The following is a 14,571-nucleotide window of genomic DNA, read 5'->3' as shown; positions in this document are numbered from 1 at the left end:
CGATTGGAGGGATTTGAAATAGCAACGTTGTTTTAGGCTTTGGATGCTGGGTGAGGATGGGGAGAACTGAAGCTGGTCAAGTTCATGGGAAACGGCCTGGTTTCTCTTCAGCAAAAGTCTTCCTCTTTGAGGCCTGAGAACTGCTGCTACTTGCTCACGTTTGATTTTCCCCGTGCACCCCCGTACGATGGCATTTCTTCCCTCTTTCCTGGAGGGTTACATAATTATGCAGCTCGACATCGTGGGCCTTTTTCCCCCGGACAGTACTTTCTGGAACCGCTAGATTTCCAGATGAGAACTGTTTATTCTGGATCAGACTTAAGTTGGTCATCTGAATTCTCGTGGGTATGGAGAGTTTTTCTTACCCTTGGCCTACTTTTTGTGCTGCTAAATATCCTCTTACAGTTCCACCAAGCACTTTGCAAGACAGAAAGAGTTGAAAGCACTGCTCCTTTTGCTTTCTCAGTTCCTCTGGCTGTTTCAGTGCGTCAGTTACATGGCGCTTCTCTAGTAAGCCAGAACCACAGAGGAAGGAAAGGAAGGTTTTGTTCATGTCACAATGTAAATCAAGTGCCTACTATGTGCCGTGCTCCAGGCCTCATAGTTCATTACAAAACCGGAACAGTAAGGATGGTGATAGAAATACATCCAGGGCTCAGTTGGGGGAAAAAAGGCACTGAAGGCCTGAGGGCTCTAATTCCCATGCAGTGTGCTTGTATTCTGTGTCCTGGCACAGTTCAGAAGCAGAAAATCACCATTGTGTTATTGACCTCATATATCAACTCATTTTTCCATGTTCCCATAGCAACGTGGGAGAAACTGAGAAAAGATATAGGAAAGAGGAAGAAAAAACGCAGGGGAAGCAAGCTGGCCTCCTGCTTCCTCTGTATACTTCAGTAGATCCTGCATTTTCCTCTTCTCCTCGTTACCCCAGTTTCCACAGTGATTGTTCCGACAGCTGTCAAATGTGACAATGAACATCGCACTCACTAGTATAACACTGAAGCATCATAACTCAGTCCTCCTCTGTTGGTTGTTCCCAGTTTTTCATTTTTCACTATAATGAAAAATGCTATGACAAAGAACTCCATGCACATGGCTTTTTTCTTTTTCTTTTTTTCTTTTTTTTTGCCTTTTGGATTATTTCCTTGATATTAACTCTTAGGAATGGAATGCCAAGCAGGCTTGGGGGGGGCGGTTAAGTCCGTTTACATTGAGTTGGACGCTCTCCTGATGAAGGTACAGGGTCATAAAAATGTTCATGCCTGCATTTTCGACACTCCTTAAAAGTACATCTCGTTGAAAGCAATGAAATAAGCGTTAGCTTAACATTCACACACACTCAAAAAAGAACTCCGCTGGAGTGTGCAGGAACTCGATACAGTACAGGAAGCACTGTGTCGTGGAGACCTAAATAAGGGAGGAATAAACAGTCAAGTGCTGGGGAAGGCATCCTCTTCAGTCACATCATCCGGGAGGATTTCGCTGGAGTAGCTTCCCACCTAAGAGAGGATTTGAAAACCACCGATCTACCTCCTTTCTTTTATTCAGAACATAGGCCCAGAGAAGTCTTTTTTTAACATGCCCAAGGTCACAATAACAGGCTAGGACTGTATTCTGCCTTCAGCTTTTGGGGTTCTCTGTACAGACATCCTCTCCTAGTAAGTAAGGGAAACTGAGGTAGCGATTGGAACCCAAGGGAGGAGGCCCTGAGGGAGGCGGCCCACGTGCTTCCTTGGGCCTTTCCTCTCTCCTCTTCCCATCTCTCTCCCAGCCTAGAGGGATGAGAAACACCATCTTAAATCGGGTGGTGGAGCGTTCATCTTATTGTTTTCCTTTATACCCTATACATTGGATAAAAATTCATTTGAATCTCTTCAGTTGTTAATTTATAAAGAATTAAAAATTGTTGAAAGCAAATGTGTATTCAAAGCTAACTGCGTATCAGATACACTGCCCGTGCGTGTGCTTAGGAAATTCACACTTTCCTTTTATATCCAATTATGCTGTTCATTTCTGGTCCCCCCTCCTCGAACCCTAGGAATTCACACCATTTTCTTCATTTTCCTTTCACCTGTCTGTGGATTGTGACCTTTCACCTTCCAGTTACATGTATCTTCTCCCTTCTCCCAAAGTCACAAATCAGAACTGTCCATGCATCCAATGTTTACTAAGGGCTTACTACGTCCCAGGCACTGTTCTAGTCCCTGAAGACACAGGAGTGAATAAATCAGAAAGAAATCCCTCCTCACTTTCTATGGGGGAAGATGGACAATAAACAAATATGAACACAAATAAATGCATCGACAACACATTCGTCATCTAAACCCACTGCACCCATGGGAAACCCAAGGTTCAGAGATGGTGAGTAATAAGCAAGTGTGGGTGCTGGATTTCAAACCCAGGCCTGTCTACATCCAATTTACGAGATCCTAACTTGTAAGCTACAAAGCCCTGAGCAAAAGCAAAGACTGATGCTGATTACTGTTGCCAAAGTCTAGCAAAATGAAAATGCAGGCACTTTTTTTTGGTAATTTTCACTTGTCAGAGACACCAGCCTTTTTGGGTTTGCAGTTTTCTTGAAAGATGTGCCTGAAAAATGGAAACCATATTCCTTCCATTGATCATGCCTACCTAACTCCAGAAACAAATTACAGTTTGAAATGGTTGGGGTTTTTATGATTAAAAATTTTTTAAATGTGTCTTATGTGTACAATTTGATTTTAACTATGTATATACTTATGAAACCACATAGATCAAGTGAAATAGTTGATTTTAATCAACACTATGCTTGGCCTTGACATCTGTCACAGCTTGAAAGTGGATAAAGTATCTTTTGGTCCCCAAAGAAAACAACTTGATGTTTCTGTTCGAAATGCTTTGTTTTGTGAAGTTGATATAAAGGCAGTTGCACTTTCTAAAACTTTCCAGCTTACTTGACGGAAAGTATTTCATACTCCTGACCCTGGGAAGGCAGCTACCTCATCCAACAGAAGTTCTCAACATACAGATGACCCCTTACAGGTACTTCTTTTCCTTCCTGTATCGGCAGGGATTTCCCCCCTCCTCACTCTTTTCCTTAATCCTTGTATTCTCACCAAGAGTGATCTCCGGTGGTTTCTATACTTCTCAGGTTCCTTCTGGCTTTAGCATCCCCAAAGACTGTTCTCTTCCTTCTTTCTCCTCTGTCATCACTCCATAACTGTTCCTAGGCCTATACTCACTGACCTGCTCTTCTGCATCACAGGCCACAGGCCCCCCCTAGGGTGGACTGAAAATCTGCTCTTATCTTTACTGTCTCTACTCAAAATCTTAACCATCTTCACTCAAGGAGCAGTGTGAATGCCACCTCCTACAGGAAGCCTTCTCTGATTGTCCTAGCTGAAAGGACTGCCATGGCACTTTACTGGACCTCTCAAGACACTCATCACATTTTTCACTATCAAATTTTTTTTATCAGGTCTCCTCTTGTCTCCTGGAGCCCCGACAGCACCTCACCCACAGCAAGTGGTTTTGTGACTGAAACTTGACTTACTCCTGCTGGGGCTATGCAGACAGGAGCTATGTTTTCAGCTGTCAAGTTGTAAGTTACGTTCTTCTGTCTGTTGTGCGGAGCATTTCAGTTCTCTAGCACCTTCTACTACACTTCAGTACATACTCTGACTTTCTGACATGCAGGCTTTTATGAGCTGAGACACAGCTCCCATAAACAACACTGTCCATTTAGGAAACCCATTCTGCATTCCCTAAGAATTGTATCAGAAACCTTGGAAATACAATCTGCTCTTCAAGGGAGAATAGTCACAGAATTTAACCTGATAATTTAAAAGGAAACAAAAAAAACGTTTTCCAACCAGGAGTAGTGACTAGTATCCTTCATTTCCAAGGAGACCCAAGAAGAAAAATTCTAAGTATTCATTAAGCCCAGATGCTCAAAGGAGTGGAATTAATGGCACACAAAATAAAAATGTTTTAAACTTCAAGTCTCAAAATGCAGGATCTATCACTAATAGAAAAACACACTTTAAAAGTTGTAAAATATAAGATTTTAAAATTTCAGGGACTTGCCTGGTGGCACAGTGGTTAAGAATCTGCCGGCCAATGCAGGGGACACGGGTTCGAGCCCTGGTCCAGGAAGATCCCACATGCTGCAGAGAAACTAAGCCCGTGGGCCACAACGACTGAACCTGCTTTCTAGAATCCACGAGCCACAACTACTGAACCTGCACGCCACAACTACTAAAGCCCATGTGCCTAGAGCCCGTGCTCTGCAACAAGAGAAGCCACCACAATGAGAAGCCTGCACACCGCAATGAAGAGTAGCCCCCGCTCGCCGCAACTAGAGAAAGCCCACGCGCAGCAACCAAGACCCAACGCAGCCAAAAATAATTTATATGTATTAAAAAAAAGATTTTAACATTTCAGTCCTTATGCTTTTAAATGACCATAAAGTGGGTAACACACAAAAAATACTCATTTATCTTCATCTGTTAAAACCTTACCTGGAATTTCCATTTCTAAGGCATTTAGTGGGAGTGAATGATCTATCGAGGGCACTGAGGCTTTGGCGTTTCATGGATGATCTTGTACAAAGAACCAATTCAGGATTCCTGCAGCTGAAGACGGTGCAGCGTTAACTTCTGTCTCCGTGGTTTCTAGGAAGTGCTGCTGACTGACTGTTTTCTAGGGCAGAGCCAGGGGGCAGGTGGAAAGGCTACTTTTCAGATTCTCTTCTGTCCTACTTTGGGCTAATCATTCCTCAGTGCACATGGCTCATCTGGTAACGCTGATCAGAATAAAAATTCCATGGATTAGATCGAATATAAATGAAAGTCCGGATGTTAACTGCAGATGGACTTTTAGAACATACGAAGCATTCCCTTCCTGCTTGTAAACTTTAGGAAGAAACAGTGAGTTTCGCCCAGGTTTATCAACATGGTGGTGGCGGCATGGGTCTCTTGGGTCTCCCCTTTGCCAAAAAGAGTAACCTCAGCAGATGCTGAAGTGTCCTCCGGGCTCTCCCGGCACCGCCCACAATCACTTTAGAGCCGCTCCTCGTTCACAAGCCCCCACCCCCCCACCCCCGCTAGTCTAACGGCTGGAGAAATCAAAGGAAAACAGTTATTAGGGTGACATCAGGGTGACTGGTTTTTGACTGAGGGCTGGGTCCATAGGAGTTTTGTTCTGGGGCCCATTGTTTGGGGCAAATGGGATTTAAAGTTGGTACAAAGCTAAGAGATTGGGCCCTTGAGGAAAAGGAAGGCGGTGATGGCTGAGTTCAGAGAGACATCACTAGAGCTAATGGCTGTGCAAATGCAGTGGTGCCCAACCCAGAATGAACCTTCTCAAATGCAGCACCCAACCTGCCACTTGCCCTTGGAGAGCCCTTTAAGGTTTTCTTCCCCTGCCCTTTTAGATCAAGTCCACCCCCCCTCTGCCAGGCTGACAGGTTATCTCTTTTTCCAAACCTGGCCTTATCTTACAGCCTCATCTCTTGCCCATCCCCCCTTGCCATTTAGGTTCCAGTCACACCGAAGAACATTCACTGCTTCCCAGTCTTTGCCTATGTTGTTCTCCTAGGCCCTGAAGCCCTTTGTATCTAAACCCACCTCACTCCTAAAACTATCACTTAGCCTTCAGGGGAAGAAACATCTACTCACCCCTGCCAAAAAGGAGCTGGCCACCTGCTCAAACACACTGGGCTGACCTTTGACCCAGCCTCTTTACCCACTGTGGTAACCATCCATTCTCCCCCTGCTATGTGGGTGGCATGTACTGTGTGTGTACACAGTAGGCACGCAAATACTTGATGGGAAGAAGGTAGGGTTTAAAATGCAGTGTGAGGTACATGGGTTAGTTCTGAAAGTGACTTCCCAGGGCAAGTAGCCAAAGATGTGCACATCTTGGATCTCTGGAGGCCAGTGTGAGTCTCTGCTTCGGTGCTAAAAGTCCTTAGGGCTTGTGGCTGCCCAGGACAGTTCCGGACACACCGGACATTTATGTGATTGCTAGACTTGGAGAACATCAGCCCTTCAAAGTAAAAAAAAATTGGGTTCCCTCCTCTGTCTTCAAAGACTCATGCTGAGGCAAAGTTTTGCACAGGACCTGTAACAAAATGAGAAAAATAGGGACAAATTAAACTCATACAACACAAAGAGTTACTAATTTGATTTAAAGGATTCTCCTTTACTCTGACCCTATGCTCTTCCCATGTTTTGGTATTAAAACGTCTTTGTAAAAAGTGACAGTGATAAGAGAAAGACAAATATCATATGATATGGTTTATATATGGAATCTAAAAAACTGATACAAATGAACTTATTTACAAAACGGAAATAGACTCACAGACATAGAAAACAAACTTAGGTTACCGAAGGGGAAAGGGGAAAGGGGACAGGGGTGGGATAAATTAGGAGTTTGGGATTAAAATATACACACTACTATATATAAAATAGACAACCAACAAGAACCTATTGTATAGCACAGGGAACTCTACTCAGTATCTTGTAATAACCTATAATGGAAAATAATCTAAAAAGCAGTGCGTGTATATATATATTATATATATATATATAATATACATATATAAAACTGAATCACTTTGCTGTACACCTAGAACACAACATTGTAAATCAACTATATTTCAATAAAAGGTTTTTAAAAACCAATAAATAAATAATAAATAAACAGAGTCCTTACTTGGTCAAATAAGAAGTGCCAAAACTTTCTAGCCATATCGGGGAGGGGAGGGGGGAGTGGGGACTGGGAAAGAAATCTCAGGTGAAGAAAGCCCTAAATGTGAAGGGCAAAACTGAAAAACTCCTAGAAGATTACAGAGAATATCCTTATGACCTTGAGGTAGAGAAAAGTTTCTTAAATAAAACACAAAAAGATATGATTTCCTCTAATCATAAGAGGAAAGATAAATTTGACTACATTAAGAACTCTGTGCATCAAAAGAGACCATAAAGAATGAAGGTAAGTCACGGAATGAGTATCTGCAACACACATAATTGACAAAGAAATAGTATCCAGAAATCCATCTATCTATCGTCTATCTATCTGTCTATAGATTGAGGTATACACACATACATACACACTCGTAAAATTAAAACGCAAGCAAATAAGAAACAGATAACCTAACAGAAAAATGGGTAAAAGACGAATAGGCATTTCACGAAAGTGGAAATCTAAATAGTCAATAAGTAAATTAAAAAGTACTCAATTTTATTTGTACACAGGGAAATGCAAATTAAAACCCACAAGGAGATACCATCTTACACCCATCAAATCAGCAGAAATTTAAATTCCTGGTGATACCAAAGCATGGGAGACAATGTGGAACAATGTTGTTCTCATTCCCTGCTGGTGGGAGGGTAAAATGGTATCATCCCTTTGAAAAACAGGTTGGCATTAACTAAAAAGTTTGAAGAGATACATATTCCCATGACCCTGCAGTTTCATTCCCACATTTATACCCTAGAGAAAACATGCACAGGTGCACTGGGAGATGCATACTAGAAGGGTCAGAGCAGCACTGCTCTTCACATTAGCTTCAAACCAGAAACAGCCAACGCCCACCCATAGCAGACTGGATAAACTGTGGTGCAGTCGTACAGTGGAACAGCTTATAAAGCAGTGAAAGAGAATAATCTCCTAAAACCAAAATTAAGCGGAAAAAGACAATACGAATGGTGTGATACCGTTTATACAAGTTCAAAAACAGACAAAAAATAACAATGCTGTTTGGGGAACATACACAGGAAGGAGGAGGTCGAATTATAAGAAAACGATTATCTCAAAAATCAGAAAACCAAACACATCTGGAGAAGGAAGAATTATGATCTGGGAGAGACACAAGGGGCAGCGCATTTTAGGTGCGGGCAATATGCTATTTCTTGCCTGGGTACTAGTTGTGTATTGGTTAAGCTTAATGTATACATTTCTTTTCTGTATGTGTATTTCGCACTTAAGTTGCCCATCCCTTTCTTAAAGTTTTACTGGTTGAAAATCTCCAAGACAGAAGCACCTATTTGCATGGTGCTCAATCAAAGCTGAGTCCAAGTATTTTAGAAAGAACTCCGAGTAGCCCCAGGGGAGACTCTGAAGAGCAAGAGGGGCTGGAGCTGACCTTCAGTTAAGTGTCTATCAGGGGTTCTCTCAATAATGCTTCTCCAACAACTAGAGGGGTGGGAAAGCGTGACCACAGCAAAGGTGTCACTTAGCCAGGGGGCTTGTGGAGGCCAGGGTGTCAGGAGAGAAGTTTGGGATGTTACTATGTGGTGGACCCTGAGTGCCTGATTCAGGAATCTGGATTTAATTCTGTAGACAGTAAGTAGACTTGGAGGATTACCATGCAGCAAAGGGACAATTAAAAATACCCTAATGGGGCTTCCCTGGTGGCGCAGTGGTTGAGAATCTGCCTGCCAATGCAAGGGACACGGGTTCGAGACCTGGTCTGGGAAGATCCCACATGCCGCGGAGCAACTAGGCCCGTGAGCCACAACTACTGAGCCTGCGCATCTGGAGCTTGTGCTCCACAAGAAGAGAGGCCGCGATAGTGAGAGGCCCGCGCACCGTGATGAACAGTGGCCCCCGCTCGCCGCAACTAGAGAAAGCCCTCGCACAGAAACGAAGACCCAACACAGCCAAAAATAAATTAATTAATTTAAAAAAAAAGTAACAAATGTTCAAGTACAATTGGTGTCTTAAAAAAACCCAAAAAACCCTAATGTCTTAGGGAGATGATTCTGGGTGTGAGGGGTAGGGTGGACTGAAAGTAGAGAAACTGATAAAGGCTCAGGCATAATAGACCAGGAATGACGGAAGTGAAGTTAGAAAGCGATGGAACGAAGAAGAGTTACTGAGGAAGAACAGTAGGAACTTAGTGATGGAACAAACTTTTTCAAAAACTTATTTTCTGTTCTTTCCCAGCCCTTCCATTCTAAAGCTAACTCAAGAGAGATTCTGCTTTACAAGGACAAGTGACTGGAACCACGTAAGGTCAGAAGAGGACTAGCAGACACACTGATTTGATGCCGAGAGCCCAACTGAAGGCTTCAAAATTCCCTGCAACTACTTGAGAGTATTGCCAGGGTCGGGGGCCGGGGGGCGGGCAGGGAGGACACAGAGGGTGGAGCCTTTTCAGCAGCAGCAGAGTTGTTTAATGGCGAGCAAGGAGTTTTTAACTTTTCATTATGGAAATTCTCAAACATACATTGACACCAGAATAGTCTAGCAAACCCCTGTGTACTCATCTGGCTTCAACAATGATCAATATGTTATCAAGTGGCTTTCGCCATTTTCCCACCCTCCACATCAATGTGTCCCAGGAGGGAAGCCAGGTCTGGTGAAGGATAAAACATACACATATAGAAACATTTGAATCTTAGTTTTTGTGTTAGGCTGGGATGTCAGTGGTTCCAAAACAGGTATACATGGGCTCAAGAGCAAAGAGCACAACCATCTGGCTTTCCTGCCCCAGACACTCCCCGGCCTCTGAATCCATAGCCATACAAAGTGTGTTACCTGTGCTGGATGACTAGACCTTAGCCGCCTCGACTGGAGTTGGCTGTCGGTCACGCGACTGGAAGCTCCACTGGGGATTTGTCGATTGTGAACTTGGACAGATCAGTCCTGCTGCAGAGCGGTTCCCTAAGCCTGTGATTACCAAAGGAGGAGATGAGCCCTTCACAAAGTGTGGTTCCTTGGAAGAAACTGGCTCTATAATCCTGCTCTTTCCAGATGTTGCCAGGTTTGATCATTGCAACTCCCATTCTATCAGAATGAAGAGAAGGCAGCTCTGACCTGGGAGATGATGGGGGACCATCCCCTCACCACGGCAGAGCCTGAAGCGCAGCTGGAACAGGTCCTCGGAAAAGGGAGATGTTGGCGGTGTCGAGCTCTACTGCCCGAGTCACCTTGTCAGCTCCAGGCAGCAACAGTCCACGTTGTAAGAACACTGGTACCTTAAATTTAACCCTGTACTCAAGGCAGCGCACATTCCTGGGAACAAAGAAATTTGTCTCCTTCTTCTGTGAAGCTGTTTTGCAAAACAGCTATAAGGAAACCATGGTACATGGAAATACATATGTGAAAATGTGCTAGGAGTCCTCAGTGGAAATGTCAAGGTTATTCTGAAGCTCACCAGTACGGATGGAAAAATGGGTTGCTTGGGGCAATATCCTAGTCCCCTGGGGATTTCTGTCCGTGAGCATGTGACAAGATGTTACTGCACGACCAAACTCCGTTTGGTTGTACTCTGTGCAGCCCCAGGCACTAAACATTCTTGCTGCGAGGGTCACCACCTCACAAACTGAAGCACCACAAGTATTTTCAAAATGAGAGAGTAAAAAAAAAAAAACGAGCAATGAGTCCTTTAGTTCCGCTGGTTTCCTAATAAACGAAGCTGGCCCTTCTCTCCAACTGTGAAGCAGGCCAGAAACCACACTGACAACATGAAGGGTGCTTCTAGAAAAACAGGCCAAGTCCACTGTATGCAGGAGAAACAGGATAATTTTATTCTCATTTTTCCTTAAAATAAAGATACAGTAGAAGTTTTACAATTCAGTATGATTGGACGTGATTTATAATTTTAACATTTTTTAAAAAACAAACGACAACAGAAACAAAAGACTACCACAAATTATAAAACTACTAGAGCAAAGAGAAACTATCTTTCTAATCAAAACATGTACCACAGCTCTAAACTTCCTAAGAAAACTTTCTAAGATTTCTAAGCTAAACTTTCTTAGAATGGGGTTTGTGAAAAACCTTTAATCTCAAGTATTTAAACTATTCCTGTACCCACTAAATGCTTTCACCAACTTGTTAATCATATGCTTCCTAAATTTAGGAACCAGTGATCAAGTGGCCTGAAACAAGTCTTGATCCTCTATTTCCAGCTATAAATTACTAATATTTAAAGAAAACAATATATTTTCTAAGCACGTAAGTTTTCTAAAAACTTCAATTACCTTTTCTGGCTCAGTACCTCACTGAAATGTTCAAATATTCATATTGCACACAAAAAAATTTGAGCAGCATACTATATGAGTGTGAGAAGCCGATGAAAAATAAAATTGAGGAAAATCCCTAAGTTGTGTCCCATTTAACATGATTTAAATATATAGTTTCTATATCTTTAATTAATATAAGTAAAAAGGTAATCTTTAGAACAGCACAGAGATACAAATGCATTAGCGTTTTACAAAATATATTCAACCCCTTATACGTCCAACAATCTTTTAGTTTTGGAGCTGCCATACAAGGGAGCTAGTTTCTTCTCCTTCATATGAAAGCAGGAAGTCATGTGTACAAAGTTATTTATATGAGAAGAATAAAGATCCACATTCCTTTTCTTTGTCCTTGACAAATATTTATGGAATGTTGGAAGTGATGAGAAAACAATTCCAATGTTATGAAGTCCAAAGACTTGGAATGAAAAAACTCGTAGTGGCACGCTGAGCTACACAGCATGACAATCATCTTCTAGAAACTAGGGTTGCGTTCTCTATCGTGTTTAGAGGCTACCACAGAACTGGGTGGAAAGGCCATGAATGACGTGCCACCTCTGGTCAAACAATCAGAGCGTGCAAATGTCAATGCCATCTCAAGAGTCCCAACCAACTCCCTGATAAAATGACAGGCAACACTAACCGGCTACCAGCCTAACAGGCTACTTTCCCAAGCTGCTGAAGCAGATAAAAGTTCAAGGGGTTCAGGATAAGTCCACTGGCCCCTCACAGGGCTGGGTGCTCCTACACTCATCACCAGGCCTCAGGGAAAAGGACCACTGACTCTAACTTCCACAAAACAAATTAAAAACAAAAACTGCCCGCCAGGGAGATAAAGTTAAAGCCTCATTTTAAAACTCGTGGGCTTCCCTGGTGGCACAGTGGTTGAGAGTCCGCCTGCCGATGCAGGGGACACGGGTTCGTGCCCCGGTCCAGGAAGATCCCACATGCCGCGGAGTGGCTGGGCCTGTGAGCCATGGCTGCTGAGCCTGCGCGTCCGGAGCCTGTGCTCCGCAACGGGAGACGCCACAACAGTGAGAGGCCTGCGTACAGCAACAACAACAACAAAAAACTCGTAACTAGCAGATGAAAAATTTAAGTTCTTCATAAAAGAATTATTATAACCTTTAGCATATTAAATACTGCTCTCGGGCTTCCATGGTGGCACAGTGGTTAAGAAACAGCCTGCCAGTGCTGGGGACATGGGCTTGAGCCCACATGCCGCAGAGCAACTAAGCCCGTGCGCCACAACTACTGAACCTGCAAGCCACAACTACTGAGCCCACATGCCACAACTACTGAAGCCCGTGCTCTGCAACAAGAGAAGCCACCACAATGAGAAGCCCGCACACCGCAATGAAGAGTAGCCCCCGCTCGCCTCAACTAGAGAAAGCCTGCGCGCAGCTACAAGACCCAACACAGCCAAAAATAAATAAATTTATACCAAAAGAAAAAAAGATACTGCTCTCAACGTACTTTCATTCAGATTTTAAAGGACCTTGTCTCTTGGGTTTGCAACTTCTCACCTCTCCCTTCCTAATTTGTTTTCTCCTTGCCTTTCTACGTAAATTATTCTAAAAACAACAACAACAGAAAAAAAACAATGCTTAATATAGGACTTGGAAAGCAAGATAAGGTTGAGGAAATCACGCCATATGCTCTGGTTTGCTGCCCAAAGATACAGCTGCTGTGTTTCTTAAAGCAAAAAGTAGAAGAAAATTGTATTTTAGGGCCTGGGGGCTAGTAAATCAGTAACAGATTTGGGGATAGACTATTCATACTGGTTATATGAGCCAAATGCAGATGTAAAATAACCCTAAGCCATCCTGTGACAGGCAACTTTTCCTATTCACTTAACTCAGGACACTTGGGTCAGCTTCAACCCTCTTTCCTTTACCTATGTCGTCATTACAGTGCCTAGTAGGAATTAAAGCACACCAGGGACATTTTCCAAACACTCTTTTTAAGTCACCTGGACAGGAGCGAGGTCTCCACCAAGCTATGGATGCAGTCTGTGTTGCCTGGCACACTCTGAAAAAGCCTGGCTGACCCTAGCTCCCTCGGGCCTACATAAACGCACTCAGTCCTCAGACAAAAACACTGTGGCCAAGCAAAGCACACACCTTTTCCAGTGAGTTGTCCGAAGACAGCCACACCAGTGTTGGCTCCACTCACAGAGCCAGTGGCTAGAGGAGGCTACTGCTTCCAGGCTGGACGCTGGGCTGGAGCCAGGAACCCAAACTTGAAGCACGTAGGCTCCCGGGACCAGGGGCCAGGCTTCCTGCCTGCAACTGTGCTGGCTGCCCCAGGGCCCCCCAGCAGCAACGTAATAGCCTGCACTCCCTGAAGATGCCCATACCTTCTAGAACCTGAAGGAAATAGAGTTATGGTCTTTTGACCATTTCTATGACAAAAGTTCTATCTTCTGAAATACTCACTTTATGTTGAAAGCCAGTTAAATGACCACTGTAAGTAAGAGTTGAACTCTTAACCAGAAACATGAATAGAAAGTTCCATTAAGGTGTATATAAAATAGGGAGTGATACTAAAGCAAAGTTAAATTTTATGTAACTTGTTTTATTTCAGTGGGATTCCAAAGTGGATTGGACTTCTTGGAATAGTGAGAGATGAGAATTCACCCCAATCATACAAGCCATACAAACGAAAGGAGGAACCAGCAGCGTGCTGGCTGACCCCTCACAGCACTCTTAGCGCCGTGAACAGCCTGGCAGTCGAGAGTAGCAACTGCGTACCGATACACTATCACACTCTACTCAACAATGCGGCCTCACGAAAAAATAAGATGTTAGTCTCAGTGCAACTTTAAAGTACCTTTTAAAGTTTTGTTTGGTACTACTTTCTTCTCTTCAAATAGTATTTCCTGAGAAAGCAAACTTTCCTAGCAGAAGTGGAATTAATACAGTTCTCACAATAAGCCCTTTACCTTGAGTTATTATACTCAAAGGGAAGTACGCTTTTAGGTGTGCAGGACTTGTGTTAAAACACAAATTGGAAATTTTAGGGATATTTAGATTATGTCCCTATGTTCCGTTTCACATGCCCTAGTAGTGCTTTTTATACAAACATTTCTTAAAGGGTAAATCAAATATAATCAAGCGTCCTCCCTAATTAGGTCCCCGATTTTCTCAATACTCTTTATAGCAAATGTAGATTATACTCATGATGTATTTTCCAAGTATCTGAAAAAGCAGTCTGTCGCCTGTAAGTACTCCCTGAGAACACCCAGCCAAAGTCCCCTTGAAAAGCAAATGAGAGCTGAGCCTGGCAGCCACATGAGGTCTAGTTGTGTAAAAATCTTCAGTAGTGAGCACACCTGTGTCTAAAATGAACCCAGGTGTCCTTCATGAAACATGACTGATGTCATGGCTGTAGTTTTCTTCTCTTGCTTTTCTAAATGTGAGCCAAGATGAGATTTCTGTTTAATATTTACAGATCATCTTGCTTTTGGAAGGGGGTAGAGATTGATTACATGAGGATTTTCTATCAGGGAAGTAGGAAGGCCAAGCGCCCTGAAAAGCTTTATGAAGATTAAGAC

At 43.1% G+C, this 14,571-nt stretch overlaps 1 protein-coding gene across 1 annotated transcript in view; it reads right to left on the bottom strand.

The window, feature by feature from the left end:
* Nucleotides 1-5,481: 5,481 nt before the first annotated feature.
* AVL9 (AVL9 cell migration associated) overlaps nucleotides 5,482-14,571 on the bottom strand; it is a 68,890-nt gene continuing 59,800 nt past the window's right edge. The window contains exons 17-18 of the mRNA XM_082846116.1: nucleotides 9,529-10,533; nucleotides 5,482-6,105 (exon numbers count right to left, since the gene is read on the bottom strand). The gene's annotated coding sequence lies outside the window, so the exon portion shown is untranslated. The remainder of the gene's footprint in view (nucleotides 6,106-9,528; nucleotides 10,534-14,571) is intronic.

Source organism: Leucopleurus acutus (assembly GCF_964270905.1).
Source record: "Leucopleurus acutus genome assembly, chromosome: 9".
Classification (NCBI taxonomy): domain Eukaryota; kingdom Metazoa; phylum Chordata; class Mammalia; order Artiodactyla; family Delphinidae; genus Leucopleurus; species Leucopleurus acutus.
This window is presented reverse-complemented; position numbering and strand designations above follow the sequence as displayed.